Below are 26,456 nucleotides of genomic sequence, written 5' to 3' on the forward strand. Positions count from 1 at the left end.
ATGCTGTCCTATTAAATTGTTGGCAGGTTTTTGATTTAGTTTGTTTTTTGACTTGACTGCTTATCCTTTTAAATTTTACATTAACACGAACCTGAGAAGATCACAGTATTAATGAGCTTTACTTGAAGTTAGCCTTAAAAACTCTGAGTCCCAGCGTTCAGCTTATTAGAAAACATGGCACAATGAATTGTGAGCTGGACTCTGATGTATCACCGCTTTTGAGATGCCCTCTGCTTTCTTCTTCCCTCTTTCTAGATTTAACAGCTATTTCAGGTATTCTTTGAAGGTATCTATTACTGTTGGCATTTCAATGCCATATGATTGTGAATGCAGCATGACTTAATTCTCTTCTGTTCTGAATCTAAATACCTCAATAAGGTAACCAGCTCATGGGAATAGCACTTGGGTTTTGTTAGTTAGTAACTCAGGATTTTTTTTTTTATGTTACCATAGTGCATATTCACCACCTTCCCCTTCCTCCCCTATCTCTCTCAGTGTCTCCCACCACACTGTGTGTAAAATCAGAAATAAAGCCAGTAATTTCAGATGGAACACCAGAATTTGGAACTCTTCAAATTTACATCAGCCAGCAAATTATAGTTTTGCAGATGGAAAGCTTTCTGAAGGAAATGGAAAGATGAGCCACAAGAGATGTGGTATAGGGGTCAAAGCAACAAGATTGAGGCAGAACTTTTCAGTTACTAATCCAGGTCCTGCTTCTGTCTTGTCTTCATCTTTAGCAAGTGAAATTTGTGCCTGATCCTCAGATTTATTAAAATGGAAAAGCAGTGTTAACTTACTCTAATAGATTTTGAGAATTATTAATCCAAATAGGTTTTAGGTGCAGTAATTACACAAAATAAACCAACACAGCTACTGCTTTTTATAATTTGTGATTTTTAAACAACAGCATCATTGAAATTATTGCATTTGATATTGGATGTTACATGCTAATGAGTTCAATTGATGGGAGAAATCATGTGTCTTTATGAACCTGAATTTTGTTTTAGGTGTATACTTTAAGCATTATTCCTGATGGAACACTATTGCTTGACCACAGTTACTGAGCTGTTTTTAAAATCACCAGTGTTGTAAAACACTCACTACTGCAGAGATGAACAGGACATGTCTTAATCCACCCTGTGGGCAGGTGGATGGGTTTGCAGTTTCTGTTCGGAGTGTCAGTACTAGGAATCCATACCATTGCAGCCTCCTGCTAGGATTTACCAAGTGAAGAACTCTTACAGGAGTTAGCTTAGCTCCTGAAAACTGTCTTTTGGAGCCCTGCCTGTCTTCACCCCATTCCCCATGGAAAGATTAGGCACAAACAAGGGAGTGCAGCTTGCCCAAATTGTGGATAGTTCTGGTCAGGCTGCTACTAGCAGTGATGATCCCAGCCATGTGTGTTTGGTTTGTGTAAGGCAAATACTTCTTTGCTATCACTGCTGTGCTGTGTTTACTATTGATGGAAGAGTAATATTTGGAGGTTTTTGTCTTGGCTATTTACTCTGCATCCTTCAGTTGATTGAGGAGTTTGCAGAAGTTCTGATTCTCTGAAGGAGTCAGTTGCTTCAGCTCAGTGTAAGTTTGTAACCCTTATGCCATATTTTTACACTTCAATTTAATGATACTGTCTTATATTAAGAGAACAGTCGTGAGTTTTCTTTAAGCAATTTCTGTAGATAAATCTTGTGATTTTTTAAAAAATTTATTCTGTATGTAACATCATAGTGTGTAGGTTTAAGGTGGACCTCTTTAATAGAATGTTTTTAGGGGGGTGCAGATGGGAAAATAGGTGCTGTTCTAGTATCTGATTCACCTGAGGCAGTGCTGGTGCTGCTATTTTGACCAGAATTGGGCATAATTGTGCAAGGATCCAACTTACAGAAACTTTTTTTTAACTTCAATTAGTTAATATTTTTGGTATGACAGAAAATGGCACTCAGCCAACAATAACACATCATGTTACACAGAGGAGACTGGTTAGTCGTAAATGTCATTTTCCCATAACATTTACAGGAACTGGATGTTCTCTAAAACAATTTTAACACACATTTTATATAAAAATAAATGTTTGGGGCTGCATTTTCATCAACGGGCAGAGTAGGCACAGTGCCTATCTCTTATGCTAACCATGGCCTTATATTATCAGTCATCAGCAGTGGTAAAATTTAGAACTTTCCATACTGCCATGCACACTCAGTCTTTTGAACTGAAGGCATCCTACTCATGCTGCCAGCCCTGGATAAGCTGCTCAGTGGCCACTTGCTTCTAGACAGGTGGAACTTTTCTGCAAACTTTATTATGCACTCTTCATGCTCAGTGTACAAGACAATAATTTATGTGCTGAAACTGTGATTTAAACCACGTAGATTAAACACGGTAAATAAAGATACTTTTGTGCTGAATGGGACTGTCAGGGAAGACTGAGAGTTTGCCATTATTTGGAGGAATGGGCCTGGTTATAAACAATTAGACAAACATTCCTCAGAAATGATACAGGTGGTGTCACTACTTTGCAGGAGGATTCAAATTCCATGACTTTTTGAGGGTTCTGTTCTGTTAATATCCATAAAATCTTTATTATATACATACAACCTAAGACAAAAGTAAGCCCTTTTTCTGGTGTGCTTATTTCCTTAAGTAGCTCTGTGTATGTTTTTAATAAACTCTGAGTATTTGAAACTGGGCTTGGGTGGCACCCCGTTCCTTTTTTTTTGTCAGAAAACATAAATCTTAATTGTTACTACAAATTTAGCTTGAAGTATTTAAATTCTCCTTGATGCTAGGTTGCATGAAGCCGTTGCAGTTGAGGCTTTTATCAGGTTTGCTAAAAAGTTGCAACTTTTTCTGGTAGCCAAGACTGTAAGTAATAATGTTAACAGCAACAGTGTTAATATTAAACTTTTTTCATTTTGAAGTTTCATTTTGAGGCTAAACATGCACCTTTTCCCCATAGACCTGATAATGTGAGGGTGTCCATTTTCTCTAAGACTTGGCCAGCACTTCATTTTGGAGATACAGGTGAGAGAGATGGTAGCAATGCATTGTGGCAGGGTTAACTGGCTAAACTTGGCTTTGAAGCTACAAGTGATAAAGACTCCTGCTAGTTTCCTGGTTTGTACTCCGTGACCTTTGGAAGTTGTATGGGAACTATTTCTGATGCATTACAAATTGTTTCTGGGTACAGTTCTAGGTATTGAACTTCTATAGCTCTGGTGACTTAGTGACCTGGGAGATAATTGATTTTCTTGCTATCTGTTCTAAACCTGCTAAATGTTTGGAAGTTGTATTTTCTCTTCTCCCTGTAGGCCTCTGGCCACACAGACCTGGGAGCACTTGGTGAATTATCTAAAGGTGCAAAGTCAATGCATGTTTTGTCTAAAGCATGTTAATCCTGAGCAAAGGTGCTCTTGTTCAGCATTTGAGTTTACGTGGTTTCTCCAAACTGATCCTCTTCAAAGAGGACTAACACATTGTTTTAGACTACAGGACAGGAAGCTCCATTGGAGACCTAAAGATGATACGCTTGAGAATTTTTTTAATGGTTATAGTTCTAACCAAGGTTTACTTCACAGATTTAATTCACATAGTTCAATAGCAAATGATAGTTTAAGTAGCTTCTTCACCTGCAATGAATTGTTTAACTGAAGAACATCTTGTACTCTCAGGTCTGTTGATTATGATGTGTTAAAGTAAGATTTTTCCATTTTTGTGCAGCCTTGGTTGTTCACTGTGTTAAAGATCAAATACCCTGCTTGAGAGTAAAAGAAATTTGATCCTTTTGTTGTATGTCCACTCAGAGTGCCAATAACAGTGTTTAGGGTGGTTGTGGTGTTTTGGTTTTTTTAGCTACTTGTGTGTGTGTTCAGCAGCTGGAGTAACTTGCTTGCTTTGTAAAATAAATGCTTTGCTACTTCCTAGGGAAAAAACCCTGCATTTGGGTTGGGATGAAAAAAGTGGATTTAACTAGTTCTAGCATTTCTGTGATCAGTGATTTCTTAAACTCTTCTAAAATTGGTCTGAGCAGTCTTCCTAAAGCCAAGAGAGATACTTACTTTTTCCATCTTCAGTTGTTTTCCAGTGTTCTTTGCCTTTCAGAAACTGTCTTACGAAAAGGCTCTTTTAGGAAAGAGGAGGGTCACATGTATATATGCTTCCCTTGTCCCTTCATATGAAGACTTTGTGTTCCTTGTTCTTTAAGGAACTGTGAATTCAGTTGAACATTCTGTGCCTTGTTAGTGTACCCCAAGTTGATTTATAACTCAGTATCGTTATGTGATGTTTCGCTACATGCCCTACTTGATCTCTTTTCTTGCTTCTTGGCTGATGGTCTGTGTTATTCAGGTTATAGTTTCTTGTTTCAGATGTCACTGAAAATGAAGGAGCTGTAGCATGCTTTCATGTACAGTATGTTTCTGATGTAATACATTTTAGCTTTTATCATTAATTTATAATGTGGCTTCAAATGCTGAAAATAAAAGAGTTATCTCTAGACAGAACTTGCAAGTTGTTTAGTTAACTGCTTTAATCTAGATATAGGAGTGTGTCATTTATAAGCTTAAAAAGGTTACCAGTGTCAATTTCTGATTCTTCACACCCGGTTAATCCTGATTGAAATAGGAAAACTTTGCTATCTACTGAGATGACAGTAATCCTATAGAGCTCAAATTGGTGGGTGGGAACAAAGCAGGGACAAGCAGACCCTTTCCAAAGTGGCTGCTCCTTTGTATACCAAGTTACATTTTCCTCCCTTCTCCTTTATATGGGTTAGCAAAGTATGTAAGCTTGACTATTCCTGTCAGCTGTTGTCTGCTGCTTTCCCAAAAGGGAACCAATGTGTACATCTCCCAGCACAAGCCTAAGTGTTCTGCACCGGTTGGTGTCGTCCCTGCACCGCCCTCGTAGGCAGCTATTTGTCATCTGGAATTGGCCTGTAGTGAAGCTGTACTTGCTGACTTTGCTGCAGAGGCTTTTATCGCCCTGCTCTGCTTACTCATATGCATACAAATGGACATGCCCACTTATATATTAGGTAAGTCTTCAGAAACACAGATTGTAGAGGTTTTTGGGCTGCCAAGGTTCATGGTGGCCTTTTCATGTAAGGCAATTCAGTATTTATCAGTTTGGGAACGATAATGGGCTGCTAGTTAAAAGACTTTTCTCTTTACATGAAAGAGTATATAGTAGCATTTTGCAAGTTAAGAAAAATATTTCAGCTTTAAGCATTAACACTTGAGCATTGCTTTTTTTTTTTTAACACCTCCCTATATCCAAGTTAGTGTGTTCAATACTGGATTTCAAATATTTAGATTAGGATTGGCTGCCCCAAACGTGGAGTTGCTACACCCTCAGGTTCAAGTAACCAATATAAATCACTTTCCTTTTTCTTGGTATGGATCTGTAACAGAATGGCTCTACTGAGATGTAGAATGTGCTTGACCAGGGAGTAGCATTTTGAAGTAGAAAACAAAAACAACTGTGGCATTTATTAGGCTTCTTCTCAGAAACCTGTTTGTGGCTAAGTAGAATAGAATCATGTTTGGGAATGTGATGGGTGACATTAGTTTCAGGTAGGCCAAACTTACATGTGATAAAATTTCCTAATTTTGTTCATAATTAGACTTAATAACTGAAAGATGTAGAAATTGTACCAAAAAAAATATTAAATCCATTGAAAGTTGACAGAATTCAGTCAGCTTAAACTTAACTCTTAGATAGTTTTGGCCATGTGCTAGAATTCAATGTGTAATTAAAATGTTTTATGAGTGTATTACTTTCCATTTTTAAGCAGCCAGTTTTATGTGGTTTTTTTATGGTAGTAGCATCATGCTGCTTCATTTCTAAAAATTTTTCCTCATTCTCTTACTCTGTCATCACGATAGTTGCTATGTAAACACTAGATAAGCTTTGTGTCTCTAATAAAAAAAAAAGACAGAGTTTTAAATCAGCTGTCTGCAACTGCAATGAATTTGAAACAAAATGCTTTGAGTATTAGGTTTAAGACAGCTTTTAAGAACTCTATGCATCACTTAAGTGCAATTGTTGTGTTCCTTCCCAGGCCTGTGGAAATCTATAAAGGATAATGAAGTCTGAGGTATTGTTTCACATCCCTGCCATGTATGCAAATGAGTGTATTTCTTGTCAAGAGTGGGTTTTTTCCCATCCATGTTTTCAGTCACATTCACTAGAGCTTTGTGTACCCTACCTGACATACGTCTATAAAGGTTTGGGAAGTTTGGGCATGAGCAGTTAAGTGGCTGTGGGCTCTGGTTGCTCAGCTTCTTTGAGCATGCAGCATGAAGCAGAATGGCTCAAGTTCTGCTGCTCTGCTTCAGCAGCCAGTCTCTGGTGGTCACCTGCCCAGCCTGAGGCTGAAGCCAAGCAGCTGTGTTAACATCATCGTCACCTGCACCATGAGCTGCAGCAGCAGGGGTGACTTTTGCAACAGGCAGAAAGTACATGCATTTATCAGCTTGAATGTGCAAGGTTATGGTTTTGAGTTGTGTGGAAATGTTACCTAGCAAGGTTGGGTTGAACTTTCACCCCCAATATTTCCATACTGCTGTTAAAGGAGGGTTATACAATGATGTTGCTGCGTGTTCAGCCAACATTCACCGTTTGCATGAGCATTCACCTCTTCACAGTCACATCAGCTCTGGTGAGGAACAGTTGCTTTGGGAGGTGTTTTTTGTACTGTTTTTAACTGGCAGCTACACACTGCCTCAGAAAATCTTCAAATACTGCTAGAAATTGTGAACACTCTGGAGAAGTGAGCTTTAACTGCCTGAGAGTGCTCCATTGGTGCATCGGTGTGAGTACAGCTACAGAACTTCAGGAACCACATGGTGCACTGGACATGCAATCTAAGTGATTTTTGTCTTGCTGCCAGAAAACACAGCAAACCTCAAAATCAGCATAATGTACTGAGAGGTGTTAAGAGTCAAACTGTCCATTACTTCACTTAAATCACAAGACTGGGCACTATATTTAGGATTTTTCAGCAGCGATTTTTACCTTCTTGGAGCCGAGTAATACAGTTTAGTGAATGGTTGAACTAATCAAGGTTTCAACTACATCAGAAAGCTCAACCTAAACCCTAAGGGTGCCATGGCAGAATCCATTCAGTATGAAAGAAAAACCCTAAGCAATTAAAAATTATTGATAAGACATAATTTCTAAGTTCAAATCAGCTTGGTGACAAGATAAAGTGTTGAGGGAAACTGTTAATGAGACAGAATTACAGTTTTGTACAATGGTTTTTAAAGATATGTTTTCCTACATTGTAAACTCCTTAGGATTCTCTGACTTAAATATTTTAATTGCTTTTTTTAATGAACTGTATTCAGGTAGTACCACACCCAGGATTTGAGAACAGCAGCTTGTAGGAAAGGTCCAGAGGAGCTGGAGTTGTTTACTTGCCCATGCTAAACTACGTGTGGTAAAGAATTTTTCCTGAAGAAGTCTTTTAAGATCTGCCACAGAGGGGAAATTCACTGAGAGTAAAACCAGGCTTTTTTTTTTAATCCTATGACAAGGGTAAATTTGGTAATTCATTGTAGTATTAGGTAAATACTATGAAAATGATGTTGCTCAGCACAAATCAAGAAATAATTTGATTTTACTAATAGTGATGAGGAACAGAAACTAAGTTTAAGTTAGATCCCTTGTCTTCTGGATAAAATCTCTAAAAAGTGCTGTCAGCAGGTTTGTCAGTGGAGGAAGGGGAAGTGACGGGAAAGGAACAAAGGGTCAATGCAGTTTGATAGGAAGTTGACTTTCATTTCTGGAGGGTATATTTGTTCTTAAAATGTTTTCACATTAGATGTTGTGAAAAATTACTATAAAAAGAAATTTAGATGAAGAAATACAATTGTTTAAAACTGAGTTACGTGATATTTTCTTTCACTGTCTCCTTTAAATGATGCTAGTGTTTTAATCACTTAAAATTAAGAATACCTATCAGTTAATACCCAATACGTGTTAAGAAATCTGATATAACAAAGGAGTGTAATACAGAGGTGGTGGGGGGGAAAAACAGCAGTGAGGGAGGCGTAATCATTACACCTCCGTCTAATTATTTTGGAGTTTTACCAGTATAAATGAGAGCAAAATTGGTCCTGTAAGTATTAAGCGAAGTGTGGGGTTTTTTTTCCTTTTAATCTAAGAAAGACAGACTATGAGAAATATAGTTCTGACTTTTCATAAATGCTATGATTTGTATTAGGCTAGCAGTATTCACAGTAGAGATGGTACTTTAGATACTGCTAAAGCAGTAATCAGTGATAGAAGTTACCCTGCTTTGTTGGATTTAGAGCAGCTGAAATTGTCTCTTACCTATGGGGAGACTTTCTTCTTTTTCTGCTTACTGCTTTTCCTGAATATATTGCATATGTAGCGTTCCTGTTAATATTCTTTGTCATATTGTAGTCTTTCGACTTTTTCAGTTTATCCTTTCTACTTAGATACCTTTTGAGGGCTGTTACTTAACTTTGGTTCCTAAAGCATCTGTTCATAACGCAGCTAAGATTTTTACTTTATAACTTGACACTGGATATTTAGAAGACTAAGTAATCATTTTAAAACTGCCAGGACTCTGCAGATATGACAGAATAGCGAGAAGAAGGGGCTCAGGATACTGATATGGGGTATTGTTTTTCTACTATGAAATTACATTTGTTCTGGTTGCTAGGATTCTTTTCAGTCTATATATACCATACAGTGCCCTCTTCCCTGATTCTCTCATCAACAGAGGTATAAATTTTGCTTGTTACAGAAGAGATTATGTTGGAAACATGGATGTGAGTTTTATCTAATTGCCAAGGTTCATAATATGCAAGTACTTGAGTTACCTTTGAAATGAAATGTCTCTTTATATTAACATTTTTAGAAGCATGTTGAAAATAACTGCTTCATATTTTCTCCATGTTTAAAGCCAAAAGAAGTTATGAAAAAGTTCACACATGATATTTTGGCTCAGCCTCTAAATCCCTGTATGCATGATACTTAACAATGCATATGTTTTTATCAGCTTTGATTTTTCCTAAATATATACCTGAACAAGGATTTTGCAGGATTTAAAACATCAAATAAAGGGAAGAGGAACCCTTACTTCTCTCCTAAAATTTCATGCTGATTTAATTTTGTATTAAGGAAAAGGAAAACATACCACAAAAACGTGTTTTACCTGTAAGAAGAGTTAGAGTTTAAAGGTCTTAAGGTCTAACTTTTCTAACATTTTAAATTACACAGAGGACTCTGAAGAGCAGTGCTCAGTAGTTCCAATTTGCAAGTAGGACAGTACAATTGACTTAATTGCAGTTCCTATAAACAAGGATTTGACAGGGTTTGGCCCTTAATTAACGGAGAGGACAGTGTAATTTTGCATACTAAGCAGGTGTGAGTTATAAACACACTGAAGTCTAATCTTTCAAGGTACTTTGTGCCTTGTCAGAGCTGTTTTACGCTCCCTGTTTTCTGGAGTTAATAACTGCAATACTGTTGAGCATCTTGCAGAATAAGCCTTGAAGAGAGCAGTGTGTTTTCTGATTCTCACAATCATTGTGTGTTAGACCAGGATTTAAAGTTTTTTTCATCAAAATCTGACAGTTCTGCCCTCTTGTGATTTGACACTTGCACGCAAGACACAGAAGAGGGAAGCAGTGTGTAGGAGTTGAAAAGTTTGTTAGTAATTAAACTAGTTGCAATTCTCTCCTTCAGACATAGCATAATCTTATTGCAAAGTAATGTTTGTGGCAATTTACACATCGCTCTGTAAACTACTGGAGGAGTTGTTCAAAAGTATAGTAAATGCTTAGAGACATGTGTGCGTACATGTCGACTAATACATAGCATATGCATGTAAATACAGCAGAAAGAGAGGCAGTAGCTCTACCTAATATATTACAATACTGTTGGACTCCTTCCACAGATTTAAATGCAGTTATGATTTTATCCGACCATTTGGAAAGTGTGTGCAATTCATAACTCTCTCCTTTTCTTTAATGTTACGTTAATTCCTCATCTGTTGCCTCTGTAGGAATTGTTTTAAAGGCAGTTTTTAACGCTTGAAATAGTCACCCTATATATGACTAGCCAGACGTCTTCTAGATCTCCTGGTGCTATTTTGGGGTATTTCATTGTTTCTCAGTCCTCATCCCTCTTTTTTTTTTTTTTTTTTTTTTTTTGGAAGTGACTTTTTAAAAAAAAAAAGTATCTCGATAGGAAAAAGCCAGAAGCGCCAGTGCCTGCCAGAAGAAGCTTGCTTCCCACCCTCTGCCTTACCTTGCGCTGGCGGGCTATAGCACTCCCGGGTGAGCTGGTGCTGCACGGCGCGGGCGCTGCGCGGTGGCATCGGGGCTGCGAGCATTCCAGCGCTCCCGCTAAACAATGAGGGATGGGCGCGCGGCCGCCCGAGCCTATGCAGCATTACGTCAGCGCCTTGCCATATAAGGCGCGGTGCAGCCCCGCCGGGCTGCCCGGTGCTCTCCGCCGGCGGCCGCAGCCGGGGCGGCTCGGCGCTGGAGACCTCGGCTGCCCTGGGCAGCTCGTTCCCCTCTGGGCAGCTCGGCTGGGCAGCTCGGCTCGTTCCCCTCTGGGCAGCTCGGCTCGTTCCCCTCTGGGCAGCTCGGCCGGCCCTGGGCAGCTCGGGCCCCTCTGGGTAGCTCTGCCCGCCCTGGGCTCAGCCCCGGGCGCTGGCGCCGGCCGAGCCCAGCGCTGTGTGAAACGCTGCGTTCGTCCACGAGCTCAGGGCCGAGAAGAATGTGCGGAAGGTTTGGGTTAGGGCAGTTCCCCTCTAGCACTGATAATAAAGTCGTTAGAAGTTGTTACTGAATAGGTACAATGTTTTCCACTTAGTCCCGCAGCCTGGAGTTTGAAAACGGAAAAACTGAATTCCAAGTAACCTTTTTAATTAGTTGTTCTAAGGGACCTTTTAATGTTTTCCTTTCCTTTTTTTTTTTCTCCAATATGACAGAAAATGTGACTTTAGCCGAACTCCTCTGAGTGGGATATGAACTTTGAGCCTTCCTTTTTTTTTTTCCTTCTGTAAAGAGTCGGGGTCCTTGGAGGATAGTATTTTATTTCCTGATGATGTAACTACTAAACAATTCTCTTAAGTGATGATGGGAAGGCCAGATGAAATCTGATTTTTTTTTTTCTCTTCAATGTTTTTTCTACCAACCCCTTTCCTTTTTCGTATGTTTGTGTTTCAGCTAACACAATTAAGCAGTCCAACCAACTATTTTTAGTAAGAAGGTCTTAAAGAAATGAGTCGTTTGTTTTAATATTTAGGAAAGAGGCAGAAAGCCAAAAAGTAAGATTTAGATTGAAGAACTTAAAATGTATCTCTTGTATTCCCCATTCTTTACTGTACACCCTGAATAAACATTGAGGACAGAAGGAAGAAATACTGGAAATAGGCACAAAATTTGTTACTGAAAATCCACTAAGGGTTAACGGGAGTCAGTGAAATAAACTCCTTTTATGTTGATGGGTAAATTAGACCGTTGAAAGGCTATTAAAGTGTAGGGTGTTAAAGTAGGTGCATCCACAATTAATTTGCAGCATTCGAATTTTAGTCTTCATCTCTATAGCTTAAGCTGTTCTCTGCCTGCTTTTAGTGTGTTTTGTCATATTGAACATAATGCTAACATAAGGCAAGTTACTTATTTGGGGGTGTTGTCTGTAGGTATGAAGACAAATGGTGATTAAGATATTTGCATTTCATTTACAAGACAGACATCTTCTAGCTGTCTTGCATACGTTTACCCTAAGTATAGCCTGAAAAAGGTACTTATTCTTTAGTTGGCTAATTCTAAGCAACTCCTTGCATTGTTACTGAGTAAAGACTTCCTCAGAGCTGTGCTGCTTATTTGTATGGGTGATCCTGCTGTGTCCTCTCTGTCAGTTTCTGAGAAAGTTCAGACTTGGGTGCCTCATCAGAAAACTTTCAAATTATTTAATACTAACCCTTCCCAAATGGTTTTGGAGATAGAAAGCATCTTATTTGAATATACCAATGGACAGACCAGGATAATATTTCATTTGCTATTCTAGGGAGATTTAATAATCAAATCCAAACAAAACCAAAATAACCTGTTCTTTAGCTGATATTGACCTATTCAGTGGCTTGGCTAATGTTTTTGGAAGCTAACAGTTTGTCTAGTTTTTCTCAAAAGTATTATGCCAATATGGATCATTTGAAGCACAAGCTCATCCAGGTGACCTTGATGTGGGGAATATCTTCTGCTATAGACTCAGCCTTTCTGCTGGGACTCTGTTTAAAATGACAGGACAACTGCAGGTGCAAGGTGCTGTCTTAGAGCAGGCTGTGGAGGCACTGCTGTATCCAGTTCTGATTAGAGGGGGAGTCAGGGAAGTTATTCACTGGAAGGTAGGTAGGAGTTAAATGTGAATGCATTCGTTTTTACATATGCATGTGTGTATGCAAGCATATAAATCCTTAGGGGTGAGAACTACTGTTTCTGTCCTGGGGTTTGGTTTTTTTTCTTTCCTTCTCTTTGCAATTGTTTTGTTTTTCTGCAACTTTCCCTTCACCTGCACACACCCTGTTTCTGTAGACTATATGAAAATTGCCTGCATTTTTGTTCTCCCACATGAAACAGTTGTTTTAGGCCATAAGCAGCTTTGAAGAAGAGGACTTCTCAAAAGCTGGTAATCAAAAAATCATCTTCACAATCTAGTTCTGTTCTGGAGTTGCAAGGAATACAGCTCAGATAGTGCTGGTGTTAAGTTTATTGGTAGTCTGGGAGCAGGGAATAGAGAACGCAAGTCCTTCTGTTTATAAGTCTGTGTTTACATCTGGGGATGGTCAAAAAACAAACTTCTAGTTTCTTAATTAATTCTTCTCTGCAATACAAAAGTGCACATCTGTGACCTTCTGCAAGCCAGCTTTATCAAAGAGCATCAGCTGAGTGTGTAATGACCTGACTTCCTTCTCTCATGTTGTTGTGATTTAAATCACAGAGTAAAGTGCTATTCCAAGCCCTGTTAAGGAACTATATTATTAAAAATTCCAAGTTCTGGACTACTATAACATGAAAAGCTTATTTTTATCTGAGGCAATGAATTGAGTTCAAAGAAACCTTCCTTTACTGCTTTTTTACAGTTTCTTTCAGTATCTGTAGGTGGAATCCTGGCACTGATGAACTACACCAAAGAGAAAAACAAAAAAGCCTTTAGGCAGGCAGCTATGTCTGTCTTATTCTCCATTCCTCCCTGAAAATGACTTCTGGTTCCTTAGTTACCACGTATCGTTTTGCACAGAATTGGTGCATTTGCAAGTATTGTGACGGCAGAAGGAACTGTGGATTTGTAGAAATTGGAGACCAAAAGAAAATCTTACTAAATCATTTGGTGCATCTTCTGTAAATGTAGGGCTGCTCTGTGCAGCTGTTTGCAGTGACTTTTGTCTAGTCTCTGCTTATCATTTTGTATTGTTATTTGTGCCCACATTCTTTCAGGAATTTACTTAAAAAAGAAAGAAGCTGGAGAGATGGAAGATTACATGAGGCAAGGAGGAGATAAAATAAGCTAAAAGACTTTGAGGCAGTTGTTTAGACTTTATCTGAAACTATCTGAATTCCTCCCATTACTTCCATCGTTAAACTACTTCTCTTTCCTTTTTCTTCCCATGGCATTTCATAGCAGCAGTTCCAGTGTCCTTAAATCCATAACCTATCTATTGCAGCATTTGACCCCTTCCTTTGGCCATTTTGTATCTAAGATAAATAAAGGAAATTAGAACTTGGGCCTCAGTTCAACAAAGCACTTAAAACATAGCCCTGTGTATTTTTGTTGAAAAAGGAAAGGACTTCAGCAGAACTCTGATTTTAATGATATATTGAAATGCTTGGCTGAATCAGGCTCTTGGTCACATTTACTTCATGTAGATGTTGTTGAAGCTTGGGCTTTTGAATTCTCCCTGGGGTCTAAATCTTTAGGTTACTTTCATATTCCAAAAATAAACATCTACTGAAGTACAAACACTGTCGAAGATTTTATTATTATTTTACATTACTTAAAACTGTTCGCTTTTTTGGAGGTAGTCTGCTTAAGTTTTGCATGTGATACCTGGAGAAACGAAACATATGCAGAATTGACAAGCTGAATTTTATTGCCTTTCATAAATCTGATCTGATATTTAACATTTTAATAACTCATGTGACTTCAAGGATTTTTCTCCACTGTGTGCTCAGCCTTGTCTCTGAAATCTGTGGGAGTTTGGACATTACTCAGTGGAAGAAGACTCACTCTAATTATTTCTCAGATTAATAGCGTCCTTCAAAATTTTTCTAATTTATCTTTATTATTTCTCCTAGCATTGTGCTTGATGATCTCTTTGATTTCACCAGTAAAGTGTTTTAGGGTTTCATATCCAAATGTATAGATTAATTTCTGAATATTGCAAAAAGAAATATGGAGGTTATTATGTCTTATTTACAGTCTGAAATGTACTGATGACTGATAAATGCATGTGGAAGGCAAGGAGGAGAAGCAGGGGAAAGTTCTAAAGACAACATTCTTCAGATTCATGTGTCTTTTCCTAGGGACCATGGGTGGAAAGAGATTCATATCTTCATTACTCTGTGGTTTTAATTTTTTTTGGCAGCAGGAGGAAATATTTTTTCAAACTTTCCTATTGTTTGCAGATTCCATTATTCTCCCTTTTTTTGGCAGACACAAATAAAATTCCTAGCCAAATATTAAGGATAATTAGATCCCTTTATGTTGGGCACTGTATTGGGAAGTTGATGACTGCACCTCTCAACTAGTAATGGCTTCTAAGGAGAACTTGCAAGTGCTTCATATCTGCTTGTGAGGTGGTTTCATTTTGTTTATGGGACGGAGGTAATTTTTTATGAAAAGTCTTTTTTTTTTGCATGGCAGAGTTTACCATGAACAAACATGAATAGAATTTAATTTGTATGCCTTCCCCTACTGTGTATAAACCATACATAGCCAAGTAATCTTTTTGCCATGATGAAATGAGGTAATGTTACTTAGTTCATGAAAGCTCTGTGTAAGAGTGTATTTTAAGAAGAAGTTTGGGATTGGAGGTTTGTTTTGTTTGTGATGAGTTCTGCAGTGAGATTTTTTTATAAACCTACCCCCACCCACAATATGCCTGTCTAGCTGGGCTATTTCTGGAGGCACGACAGCCGTTTCACTATTAATGCAATAGCAAAAGTGAGTTGTAATCCTGTGAAGACTTAGGACCTTGGAAGGTGCTAAGTTTCATGTCTATGAACATGCTTGGATGTAGAACATATTTTAAATATCTGTCTTTAGTCATTAGAAAATAAGAAAAAGTGACACTATGTACTACTTCATCCATTTCCTTTGAATTTGGTCAAAGCAAGATTCTTTTTGTAGAACTTCAGGGAAGTGGCGTGGCTGAAACATTTTGAGCTTCAAGTCTGACTCCACATGAATCCCTGTCTCTTTTTTATGTATTAATCTAAACTGTGAGTTCAGTCATTTTATTCAAAGTGATCAACTCCCTTTCAGAGCAGTATAATTTTTGTTTGAATAAAAACTGCACAGGTTTGTTGACTCAACTTTTCACACTGCCATGAATTGAACATGGTGCCAGTGGAGGATGTTTCTTTTAAAATCATCTTTTATGATATGAGGTGAAAAAGTAGATCAAGTTATGGCAGGCTCTTTCAGCTCCTCCATATCATTCACTGTCTCTTTGTTATGCTTTTCCCCTCATGTGTGTTGTTCCTGCACTTGTTGCTGGGTGATGCCATTCCACCAATGGCTTGGAGAGCAAAGCTCAGCACACAGGTAGGAGGACTTGGCATTCAGTGCGTTTCTTGCAGGTTGCAAGTTCACAGGAGCCCCCTGAGGCCATCGACGGCTTTGGGAGCACAAGCTTGTCAGGCACACGCTTAGGTGAATGCGGACTGGAATGCAGCATTGGAACTGGAAGAAGGCTCATTGGTGCCATTGATGCTATGCAAAGAGGAGTACAAAGTTGTCATGCTTTTTTTCTTTTTTGGTGGTTAAGTAGAGAGAATCCAGAATTAAAATTTATCATGAAGCCTACATTTCATTGTTATAATTCTGTTGAACAGGCTTCTCTTGCCTCCTACTGATTAACCCAGTGAAAACAGAGCTGTTAAAGAGCTTTTCTGAAAGGGACTAAGGCTCTAGAAGAATGAGTATGGATGCTAAAGAAGGCAAAATTTGCAAGGAGAGAAAACAGTTTTTTGTTGGGCTGCCTGCATTAACAGAGTAAAATACAAACATGCTCTTGGGCCCAGAGGCCCTTCTTTGGGTCTCTAGATGCTGCATTTATGTTACAAAATCTGTGTAATAACAGACATCTTTTCTGTCTTGATGAATTCCCCCCTTAGGGTTCCTGGTAAGAAATACATTCAAAAAGGCTTTTCTTATTCTCTGTGATTTCAGTAGCTATACAATAGCTCCTGTTAAAAGCACAGTGCTTCAAGTTATTGGTGATTTTGGTACCTGTTCAAGGAATACGTGTTGAAATAATGCAGAGGCAAATGTATCCTATACAAGCTGTTTTAGACTGCGGATTCCTAGGGATGTAATGTAACTTGTAAAACTTTGATCCCTTTGGGATTCAGAATTGCTGAGCTATCTGATGGATTCATAGTTTAGAAATGTGACTTAGTTGTGCGTTTCAGTTCTCTGGTCTGGAAAAGTATTTACAGAATTTCTTGATCTCCTAGGGTGTAGTTACATGTAGCTCTTTGTGTTAGTCTTGCCCACAGCAGGTACTGTTCAAGGAGTCTCTTGGGCTTGGGGAAATGTATTTAGCAGACTCAGACACTCCACAGCTCCAGAGTCTGCAACAAAAATTTTACAAAACCCTTGAGTGAGGAAGGGGAACAAATACAAAAGGGTATTAATTTGGCTTTTTTACAGCAGCTGGCATGAGACATATCAGCCTTAAGAACCATTATGTTAAACTCAGCAATATTGAAGTTGTGTCATTATCTGGGAACACTTATTGATTTCATGTCTCCGGGTGTTATGTCAACAGGATGGACTATTACTAAGAAGGTCTTTTAGGAGATGAACTAAATGCTTGAGTAGCCTACAGCTTGCTTCATGCTTGAAAACTGATCTAAAGCACCAAAAAAAGTGGTTTAAGGAAATTTCTCTTCCAGCACCTGAAGAAAAGGCAAAATTTTCTTTTAGTCCCTAAAATTCTATGTTCTTTAAACAGTATTCCCTTCAACCTTTCCCACTGCTTTATAGTCTGCTTTATTTTGTGGAGTTTTTTAGTTGTTGAGTGCTTTATTTTTAACCTGTTTTGTTCAGTTACGTATTTTTAGTTGTAAGGATGAAGCTTCTGTACCTTTTAACGTTGGTAACTTGATTGTTAACTTGGTAACTTTTAACCTGGGTAACTTGCTTGAAAGCATTTTGACAGAGCATAATTTCTGGCTTCTATTTGCTCTGGCCAGTGAACTCCAGAGCTTCTAATATGAAGATTAATACTGATTAGATGAAAGATAGTTGCAATCCACAGAAATTGCATTTATAAAGCATGTGATCGAGATGAACTGTGTAGAATTTATTAAAGAGAGCAATGTATTGGGTTCTGTCTTGTAGTGATAGTTTCATGAAATCTGAAGTGGCATATTCTGCTATGAAGTCTCATAGTACATTTGATAATTGCTAATAATTTATCGTATAAGCAGACTGTACTATTACTCAAGAAAAAAAATAAAAAAGCTAATTTCTTAAATGGATTCAACAGAAGAACACAGACCTTAGTACTTTTAGGTGACTCTGCAGAATAAAGATTTAAGCGCTGTAAATTTGTTGATCTTTGGGTTGTTTACTTCCCTGCCCCCTCTCCAATAAATACAGAACTGTATGTATAGGTAAATATTTGTGCATAACTGTAGCCAGTAGCAAGGACAGAGGGAGAAAAGTGGTTCTAGTTATTGTAATGCAGTACTTAAGACAGTGCTTACAGCCTTTTTGTGTTTAACTTTTAAAATGATGCATAAATGTCTCAATTCCATTTATAATAAACAGAGGCCTAGAACTAGAAAGCTGAAATAGAACAAATGTATTCCTGAATTCCAAATGTATGTTGTATTGGTTAAATGAGATCCAGTTGTGCATGACCTCTTAGTTTGATTCAAATTTGGGACCCATGAAGTTTGTTAGTTCTTTTCTGTTTTACCCCATTTTTCTGATTTAAATTGTTTTTATTTCAGATTTCCTTAGTAGATGGGCAGAGGCTATTCTCACATAAATCAGTCCTTGATATTGCTGCTGAGTAAAATGGAGCATACATGAATCCAACACTACCAAAATAGGAGGAGTTACTTTGCTAGAAGCCTAAGATGTGTCCAGGGTGACATAAGGTTATACAGAGCTCGTCAAGAATAAACACTTTGAGAGCTATAAAATTCCTTTGACCTTGGGGCTTGGGAACCTAAGTGGAGCCTTAACTTTCAGCTATCTGTGTATACGTAAATCAAAGCAAGTCATGCCCAAAAATGTTGCTAAGTATATTTGTCTCAGTGGTGAGCATGACGGATGGTTGCAGTTCTTGGAGCAGTTGTGGTAGGCATAGGTATCCCTGGAGCAGAAAACATGCATAGCTCAGAGGCTTGTGGAAACCCTTATTGGTGGTTTTGCTTATGGGAGAGCAGGCTCCGAGTTGGAGGGAATTCTGAAGTGCCTCCAGATCTGTTGGGAATCGCTCGGAAAAGTTTATATATGCAATTTTACACAAAGGATTTCTGCGTGTGTCTGAACTTCAGTGAACGATGGTTGCAATGACTTCTTTCAGCTAGTTAACTTTTACAACGAGTGACCGAGGGCTGATTGTGATACCTTAGTTTTAAATGATGTCCTGGTCTGTGTTCCACATGTATTGATGTCATAGAATTTGAGTCGTTCAGCCAAACTTGGACTCACTACTTTTGCTTCAATATTGGACTTTCTTGGAAGCATTTTCTCTGTTTTAGGTACTTAGCAAAAGCAGCAAAGCTGCCCGTTTTTGGTAGTGTATTTCTACAGGCTTCAGGGAATAGCATTAATATAAGTAATACAAAAAAAAAGGGGGGGAATCATGTTTGTGGATCCTTTTGCAAGTATAATACTTTGTTTCTTTTCCTAACTGCAGTATAATAGAGAGACCAAATCACCTTGTGAAGTTGTTTGTGATCTTTTTTTCTTTAACTACTGCACCAGCTATTAATGAGGTTTGTTTTCTTTTCCTCTTGTGCTCTTCTGTGCTTCTCTCTGTTTTTTATGTGCATCTAGGAGCCAAAAGCAATAAAAGAGGCTAACATTTGTCAGGTGAGGTTCCAGTTTGTCTTTGTCATGTTGGAAAAAAGAAAATCCATTAGTGGATTATGGGAAGGTGAAGATGCCAATGTCCAATGGAGTGACTTGGAAGGAATGGTTAGAGGTATTTTTAGCATTTGTACTGGAATGCAGGGAGGCTTATTGATTGTACTTTTGTTCCCTGAGGGAGGTCAATGGATAAGGGAAGAGGTCCAGAATCAGGAAGTAATCCTCACAGAATCACAAATGCATGCTTTTCACTTTGACATTAATCTGAGTTTAGAAAGGAAAATGCCTAGGAGTTGCATTTCTGCATGGATTTACATTAGAAATCTTGTATTTCAAGTGGGGACAACTTGTTACTGTCAATTGCATGGCATTGAGGACAGTGAAAATGGTCACATCTTTCATAATGAAGAAAAATGTTCACTTTGTTTTCTAGTAGAGCTTCAGGTTTTATTTTTTTATCTGTCTTCATTCTTCTGACATTGTTCTACCTCCCTCACTATTCATAGTAATTTCTTAAGTGAGAGTGATTTTACTCAGCTGATAATAGAACCTTAGTGTTTTGTTGTGTCATGTTTCTGTTGAATATTTGAATATTTTACTTTCACTAAATGTTCCTTCTCTTTTAAAAAACACTTCTTCATTGACCTGAACTATGAAAGCTGCTATATCCAAAACCCCATCAGGTGACAGTCCTTTTTAAGTGTATGTTTGTGCACATGGTTTTATGACATTTATAGACTATTAACTGTTGCTACTTTGATGAACAGTGAATGTACTGGGAACGTGTTCATATGCAACATTTGAATGCAAATCCTAAGTTAAACACCTTCATAACTCTTAAGCTGTGGGGATATTGATACAAGTTGGAATTACACATATAATTTCTCTCTTAGGAGTTGCACAGATCTCTTAGGTGTCCTTTTGGGCATATGCATTTCTTAAAGTTACTTAAAAAAAGCATTTTTTCTTTCTTGTTCATAGATGCAGTTTGGGAGAGAATTTTATTCCATTTTTTGAGAACCTGTAAATTCAATGAAGTTGGGTTGTTCTGTGTGGGTTTTGTGTGACTAGTTTGGAAGAAAACTGTGATTCACTTCTTGGTGTCAGAAAGTTTCTAAGTGCTATAGAGCAAGCAAACCATAAAGGGGGACACAGCTCTTGAGTGAGTGGTTCAGACTGAAAAGTGCTTGGGCTTCTCAGTTCTGTGGTTCACAGTGAGCATGCTCAGATGTTTTGTTACTTCCAAAGAAATATTACATCATCTTATTTGCAAAGTCACTAGGCTATAGCTGTCTTTATGTCCAACAGAGTTCTCAAGTGGGATATCAAATACATGCATTACATAATCAGAACAAAGCCTTTATTGGTTGATTGTACCCTTAGGGTGGGATGCTGAATGGTAGTTGCATATGGAAGACATAATCTTGCAGAATTAACCATTTCCTAACCATCCTATCAACATCTATGAAGTGAAATAATAGCCTGGGGATAAGATTCACTTGGGAAGGGTATAGCTAAAGAAAATAAGATTTTAAATTGGTTTAATGAGTTCATCATCTTTCTGTAAATGCACTTAAATGTATTGAAACAAACAGAAAGAACCAGAAGGGTTTTATGCATATATTTATAGACTGATTTGCTGAACTTTGATGTGGTGTAACTCCTGTTGTTAATGAATTCAAAGGAGGTAGACCAATTTCCACTCAGTCTGTGGTTTTAATTTATTGGAAAATGATCCACTTAAAAATACCGGAAATAAATTTTTTTGGTTATGGAATATTAAATTTGTCTTTCTAAGCTAATTTAAGCACTTTTTAGAGTTATTCACTTGTTAAGGACCATACGTGCAAAATATGTGTCTGGTGATTTTAATTGGTCCAGTTCAGAACTGATCTGGCTTTTAATAAGACCTTTTTTTGTGAAAGGTATAATATGGAGCTTATAATTCTCAAGCTACATGAAAGTGATACCAAAGTTTGGTCTTTTATTGATTGTCATGGTATTTTTTGTGATCTCAGTCTAGTTTTAATGAACCTGGATTTCATAAACCTCATTTAAAAAATTAAATAAACAGGTAAGTTCTTAGTCTGTGGGAAATGAGACCACATTAAAAATCCAAAACCAAAACCCAAATAAAACCCCACATTAAAAAATCTGTTATGATGATCTACATGTGCTTTCCTGTGTTGTCTTAATGCAGTATTTATATGTGGCTTCAGGGTAAAATTGCACCGAACTTTCAAATTAAAACTGCTAGTCAGCCTTTGGGTATGTGTACCTTTTAGACTGGAAGGTCTAAAGGAAGGTCTAAGGGAAAAAATGCTGATTGAACCCAAGGCCATGGGTTTTGTTCCTGTCTTCCCTCTTGCGCTGCTCCCAGACTAAATTAGGATCCCATGTGAGTAATCCATCAATATTGACTTTGCTTTTGAGATATATTTGTTGAAGAGTGGGAACTTGTTGGCAAGTTCTTTTTGTTATTGTGCCTGTCCCAACATATCCTTAGAAATAAAAAAATAGATTTGGTTATTTCACAGAATTCTTCCGGTTCTTCACCAGATCAGTTTCAGATGGACAGTGCTCCCATAAAAATCTTGAAACAAGATACTGATTTTGGAAGTGTTGACCTAAAAATACTCTGCTTGATCCTTCAAGGATCCCTGGGACAGAGGTGTATGTAGTACTGAAGACCCTCAAGTGAAAAGCAAGGCATGTACAGCAGAATTTAAAACTTCCTTGTATTTTTATCTAGTCACAGCAGACAATGTAATTCTTTACCTTTTTTTTGGAAATGCATGTCCAGGACAAAGCATGGATGAGCACTCAGTAGACTTAATAAAGCTAATATGCAAAATTTTGATGAATGCAAGTTCCAGCTGTTACCCATTGGATGGGCAGTAGGTGATGTTCAGCATCCTACCGACTTGCTTTTCTTTTACTTATTAGCAGTTCTGTTTAGAAAAGTGGAGAGGGGAGGGTTGGGTAGGGAAGGAGCCTGTGTGACATTTTCTCCCTGATAGTTATTCATGTAGGCATCTTTCAGTCTCCCAGGGATATTTATACCAGTTGTGGAGCAGACATTGGGACAAAGGATTACTAGTTAATTTGGGGAGCTAAATATACATGTGGCAGATGTGTTAAGGAAAATGCCACCACAAACACCCTCCAGGTTTTGGTAGGGAAGCATCAAAGCTGTGGGATTTCTCTCTTTGATGGTGGAGCTTGTCATATAACCTTTCTGCTTTTTGGCCTCTCTGAATTAATCCTGAATACTACTCAGAGACACAAGGAAAAGCATAATTCTACATGAATTGCAGTCAGCTTCATAGGACACCTTGGAAGTAACAAACATCAAACCCTGGGATGAAAATTAGGTGTAAAAAACAGGTAAAAATAACCCAGCATGTCCAAGAAGAATCACTTAATAACAAAACAGTATAAATAAAAGTAAGAAGTGCTGGATAGTTTCCATTCTTAGCATAAACCCATGTCTTTAAGTAATTAACAGTGGCATTGCAGTTAGGAAAATACCAGGTTTCAGGCTGTGCATCTCTGTTGGTTTCATTATGCTCTTGAGAATTTAAATGGAGGCAAAACGTAATTCTTTAGTCTGTGATTATGCAGGTTAGGTAATTTTCTGATACTGAATGTATGGTTCCCGTTTTTCCTTTGGAAACCTCTGTCTGCATCTCCTCACATTAAAACAAACCAACAATCAAAAAACCCTAACCAAACAAGAAAAAAAAGAACCCAAAAATCTGAAATCAACCAACCAAAGAAATGAAAAACAAAACCAGAAAAGGAAAAGATCTAGTATTGCTATGTGGCAGTTGTGATGCAGATAATCAGTGCAAGAGCATCAGAGAAGAAAATAGTGAAGTTTTATTTGAATTCAATTTAGTTTAGTAACACTTTTATTCCATCAAAGTTCTCTTGAAGGTGGCCAACATACCTACTTCTGTGCTGTTTGTCATTGAGTTACTCCTTTTGGAAACACTTGGTTATTGTAAACTTGTTTAAATAATTTATTTCTTGATGAACTAATTACTTCTGTTTATTGGTACCAAGGTAGCTGCTCACTTCTCTTTTAGTGGATAACATCCATTTTTTCCCCCCTCCATTCATCTTTTACTCTTTTTTTTCTTCCCACCTTTCTGAAGAATTATCTGCATGATTTTAGCTTTTCATGGTCTTCTCTTGACAACAAAAACAAGGGCATCTTAAGATTGCATTATGCCAGCAACATCTATAAATGTTCTTTGAGGTCCACTGCTCTGGAACTGTGAAGTGTGTGCCCAAGCTGACCCTGGGAAGCAGGAGTTGCAGGGAGAGAGACTGCAAACCACTGGTAAAATGAGCAGTGAGTTTACAAGAAAAGAATGCTGGATCACCAGTGTTGATGCTTGGGTAAGCGATTCACAAAGGAATCTTCCATCTGGAAACTGAAAGGAGAAAAAGTTTATTTAAGGTGGCCTTAAAAAAAAAAAAAGGTAAAAAATTGCTTCTCCAGTACATGGCTGCAGCTATATATTTTGCAGCATGAGTCATAGATGGCTTTATAGTTCTACATCCCCTTGCATAGGAGGAATAAACTTTGGAGAAGAGGAAGTTAAGAGAAAACAGAAGTGTGAACAAATGCTAATGGTGCTCTCTCTGGCTCCATTCAGTCTGCCATTTCATCATACTTGAAGGGGGTAATTCAGAGATTCCTTTCTTGGCATATAAGTGGCAACATATGTTTGAAACAGTGAGTGGAAAATGTAGGAAAAAAATGACAGGCATATGGCAATAGGAAGGCAAGGAAAAATTTGTTGCCCTAACGTTAGCCACATAATTGGTACACTTAACTTGTGAGGGACTGATTTATTTAAAGACAAAAATATATGCTCCATTTATTCAGGTTTTCTATACGTGGCCTTCATCTTATAGTGCCTTCATAATTTCTTTGCTCTCTGAGGGAGTGGAAGATGATAGGAGAGGTTCAGAGCCTCAGCCAAGGAATAGAGGGGGAAATCTGAATGCAAATAGACAAACCAACCTTCATTCATAGCCTCATTTTAAAACAGGAAGAATTGAAAACCTCCTTTATTTTAATACTCAGTTTTGTGCCTTTTTTTTTTTTTTTTCCCCCATGTTGAGTTAGCAAGAATGTTTATGGCTTAATGCAACATAAGATGTACTGCTTAAAGAATAGAATAGCTGTCCTGGAAACAGGCATCATCCAAAATAGTGTTTCCAGTGTGAAGTACATGCTGAGGTAACCTGCTGACTTTTGTCAAAGAAGGGTTTCTACCCATGCATATGTCTGTGCACAATTGTAAGCAAAATGCAGTACCTCAAACTGTATGTGATGCAGAGAGAATGTGGGTAGCTCTTTCTGTTTCCTCAGTTAATTTTGTGCCCTGAGTTGGATAATTCATTTCAAGGGAGAGTGTTGTTGAGAAGGCTAAGGTCAAACCTGGTCTTGTAGATCTTCTGATGACATGCAAAATGTGTGTTTAGGAACACCCTTGGGCCTGAAGCTGAAAACTCTACAATCTAAATAATATATTCTCAAAATGCTTAGGAGGAAATCAGTCTGTTTTCTTTCTATTGAAAAATGATTAATCAAAGCCCTGGGAGAATGTCTCCCACCACATTGGCCTTTAGAAATGTGGCCTCTTCTCTGAAGAGTGGTGAGGCCCTTCGGGAACTGTAACTTGCCAACTGATTGGTCAGGTTATGGCGCTTATTCCATGGGGATCTTAGTCCTTGCATGGAAATGGAAAATTGACTAAACGACATTTTAATTTTGTTCACTCTTGTCTCTGGCCTCTTTTGGCTCTGGGATTTTATGGTCTAGTGATTTAATTTTGGGATGCTAAGTCTTATGTGAGATTATAAATACTGGTAAACTGATTGATTATGCCAGCAAATGTAGCTTGTTCTGGGGAGGTGAAGGACAGATGCTTTACCTATCTTATTTAAATTCAGAAAGTATGCTGTGTTAAACTTCTAAAAATAGATAAAAACCCAGCTTTTTAAAGAAACAAAACAAAACCAATGAAAACAGACTCCATAATTAGTATTCTGTTAGCAAGTAACACACTGAAAACTTGAGAAATCTGAACTATTATCTCTGCCAGAGTAAATGACATCACAAATACTGTCAGCAAAATGAATTAAATGTTTTGAAAGGAAACCTATGTATGTTATTCTGGTTGTCACCCATGTTAGCAAAAAGCCAGGAGAATGCATCTGAAATTTGTAGAAATCTTTGGAGTTAAAAAGGAAAAAAAGAATTTCTAACTATGTGGAGAGAGGAACCTGTACAACAAAAATTATTAGTGTACTGCTTGTTTGGGAGGAAAGAGGAGATGTTTTTAAAGAAGTTTCAGGAAGGTTATTAAATATTCTCTATTTGTTAGCTTCTGTATGTCTGTCTTTACTTACATGTAAATGCATTCAATTGCCCTGTAATTTGTCTGGATTATTTTGTTTGATTGTTGTTTTTTTAGTTTAGTAAATGGACCTTGGTGGAATCACTTCCATGCAAGCAGAATCCTGCAAATGTGTGGACTACAGTGATGCAGGTCAGAAGGGACAGGGACATGTATCCTCCTTTCTATGAGGCCCTTCCTCCTAATTATGCATCAGTTTGAAGAGTCCATTTAAAGAGGTTTGGTCGTTTTGTTGTTCTGGTCATGTTTTGGTTTCTGAGCAACTAATGGTTAAGGAGAGAACTACATTTTGTGTCATAAACACTTCAGCTGACTGGAGTTTTTCCTTGAATTGGCCATCACACCAGCATAAAATGGTGTGAGGACTTGTCATGTTTGAGGTAGAGCTTTTTGCTTCAGTAGTTGGCTAAAACATACAAACTATGACCTGCTGTCAGTTGTCAGAAGGGAATCAGTGCATGGCTCTTACATCGTTGTACTTCACCACCATGTAACTGTAGTCTCAAGGTGTGACATCTTTATGGTGTGGGAAACTCCAAATGGTTTGTACAGCTTTGTAAAGCAGCAGGGTTGTAGCCTGTCTGTGTGCCACGAGTGGCAACCATCAAGTAGAAGGGCAGATTTCAAAGGGCCATGTATGGGCTGCTTGCTGGGTATGGAACACACGAGCACAAGTAGTTATTTCTTGTGGAA

The 26,456-nt window shown here is 38.0% G+C and overlaps 1 protein-coding gene across 4 annotated transcripts in view; it reads right to left on the minus strand.

The window, feature by feature from the left end:
• The window catches only part of FILIP1L (filamin A interacting protein 1 like), a 189,339-nt gene that overhangs the window by 25,541 nt on the left and 137,342 nt on the right, over positions 1-26,456 (minus strand). The window contains exon 1 of one of the 4 annotated variants that reach the window (XM_082278570.1): positions 10,285-10,618. The exons of the other annotated variants lie outside the window; for them this stretch is intronic. The gene's annotated coding sequence lies outside the window, so the exon portion shown is untranslated. Of the gene's footprint in view, positions 1-10,284; positions 10,619-26,456 lie in introns of those variants that run through there. 4 annotated transcript variants of the gene reach the window in all.

The sequence above is a fragment of the Coloeus monedula genome (assembly GCF_965178545.1).
Source record: "Coloeus monedula genome assembly, chromosome: 3".
Lineage (NCBI taxonomy): Eukaryota > Metazoa > Chordata > Aves > Passeriformes > Corvidae > Coloeus > Coloeus monedula.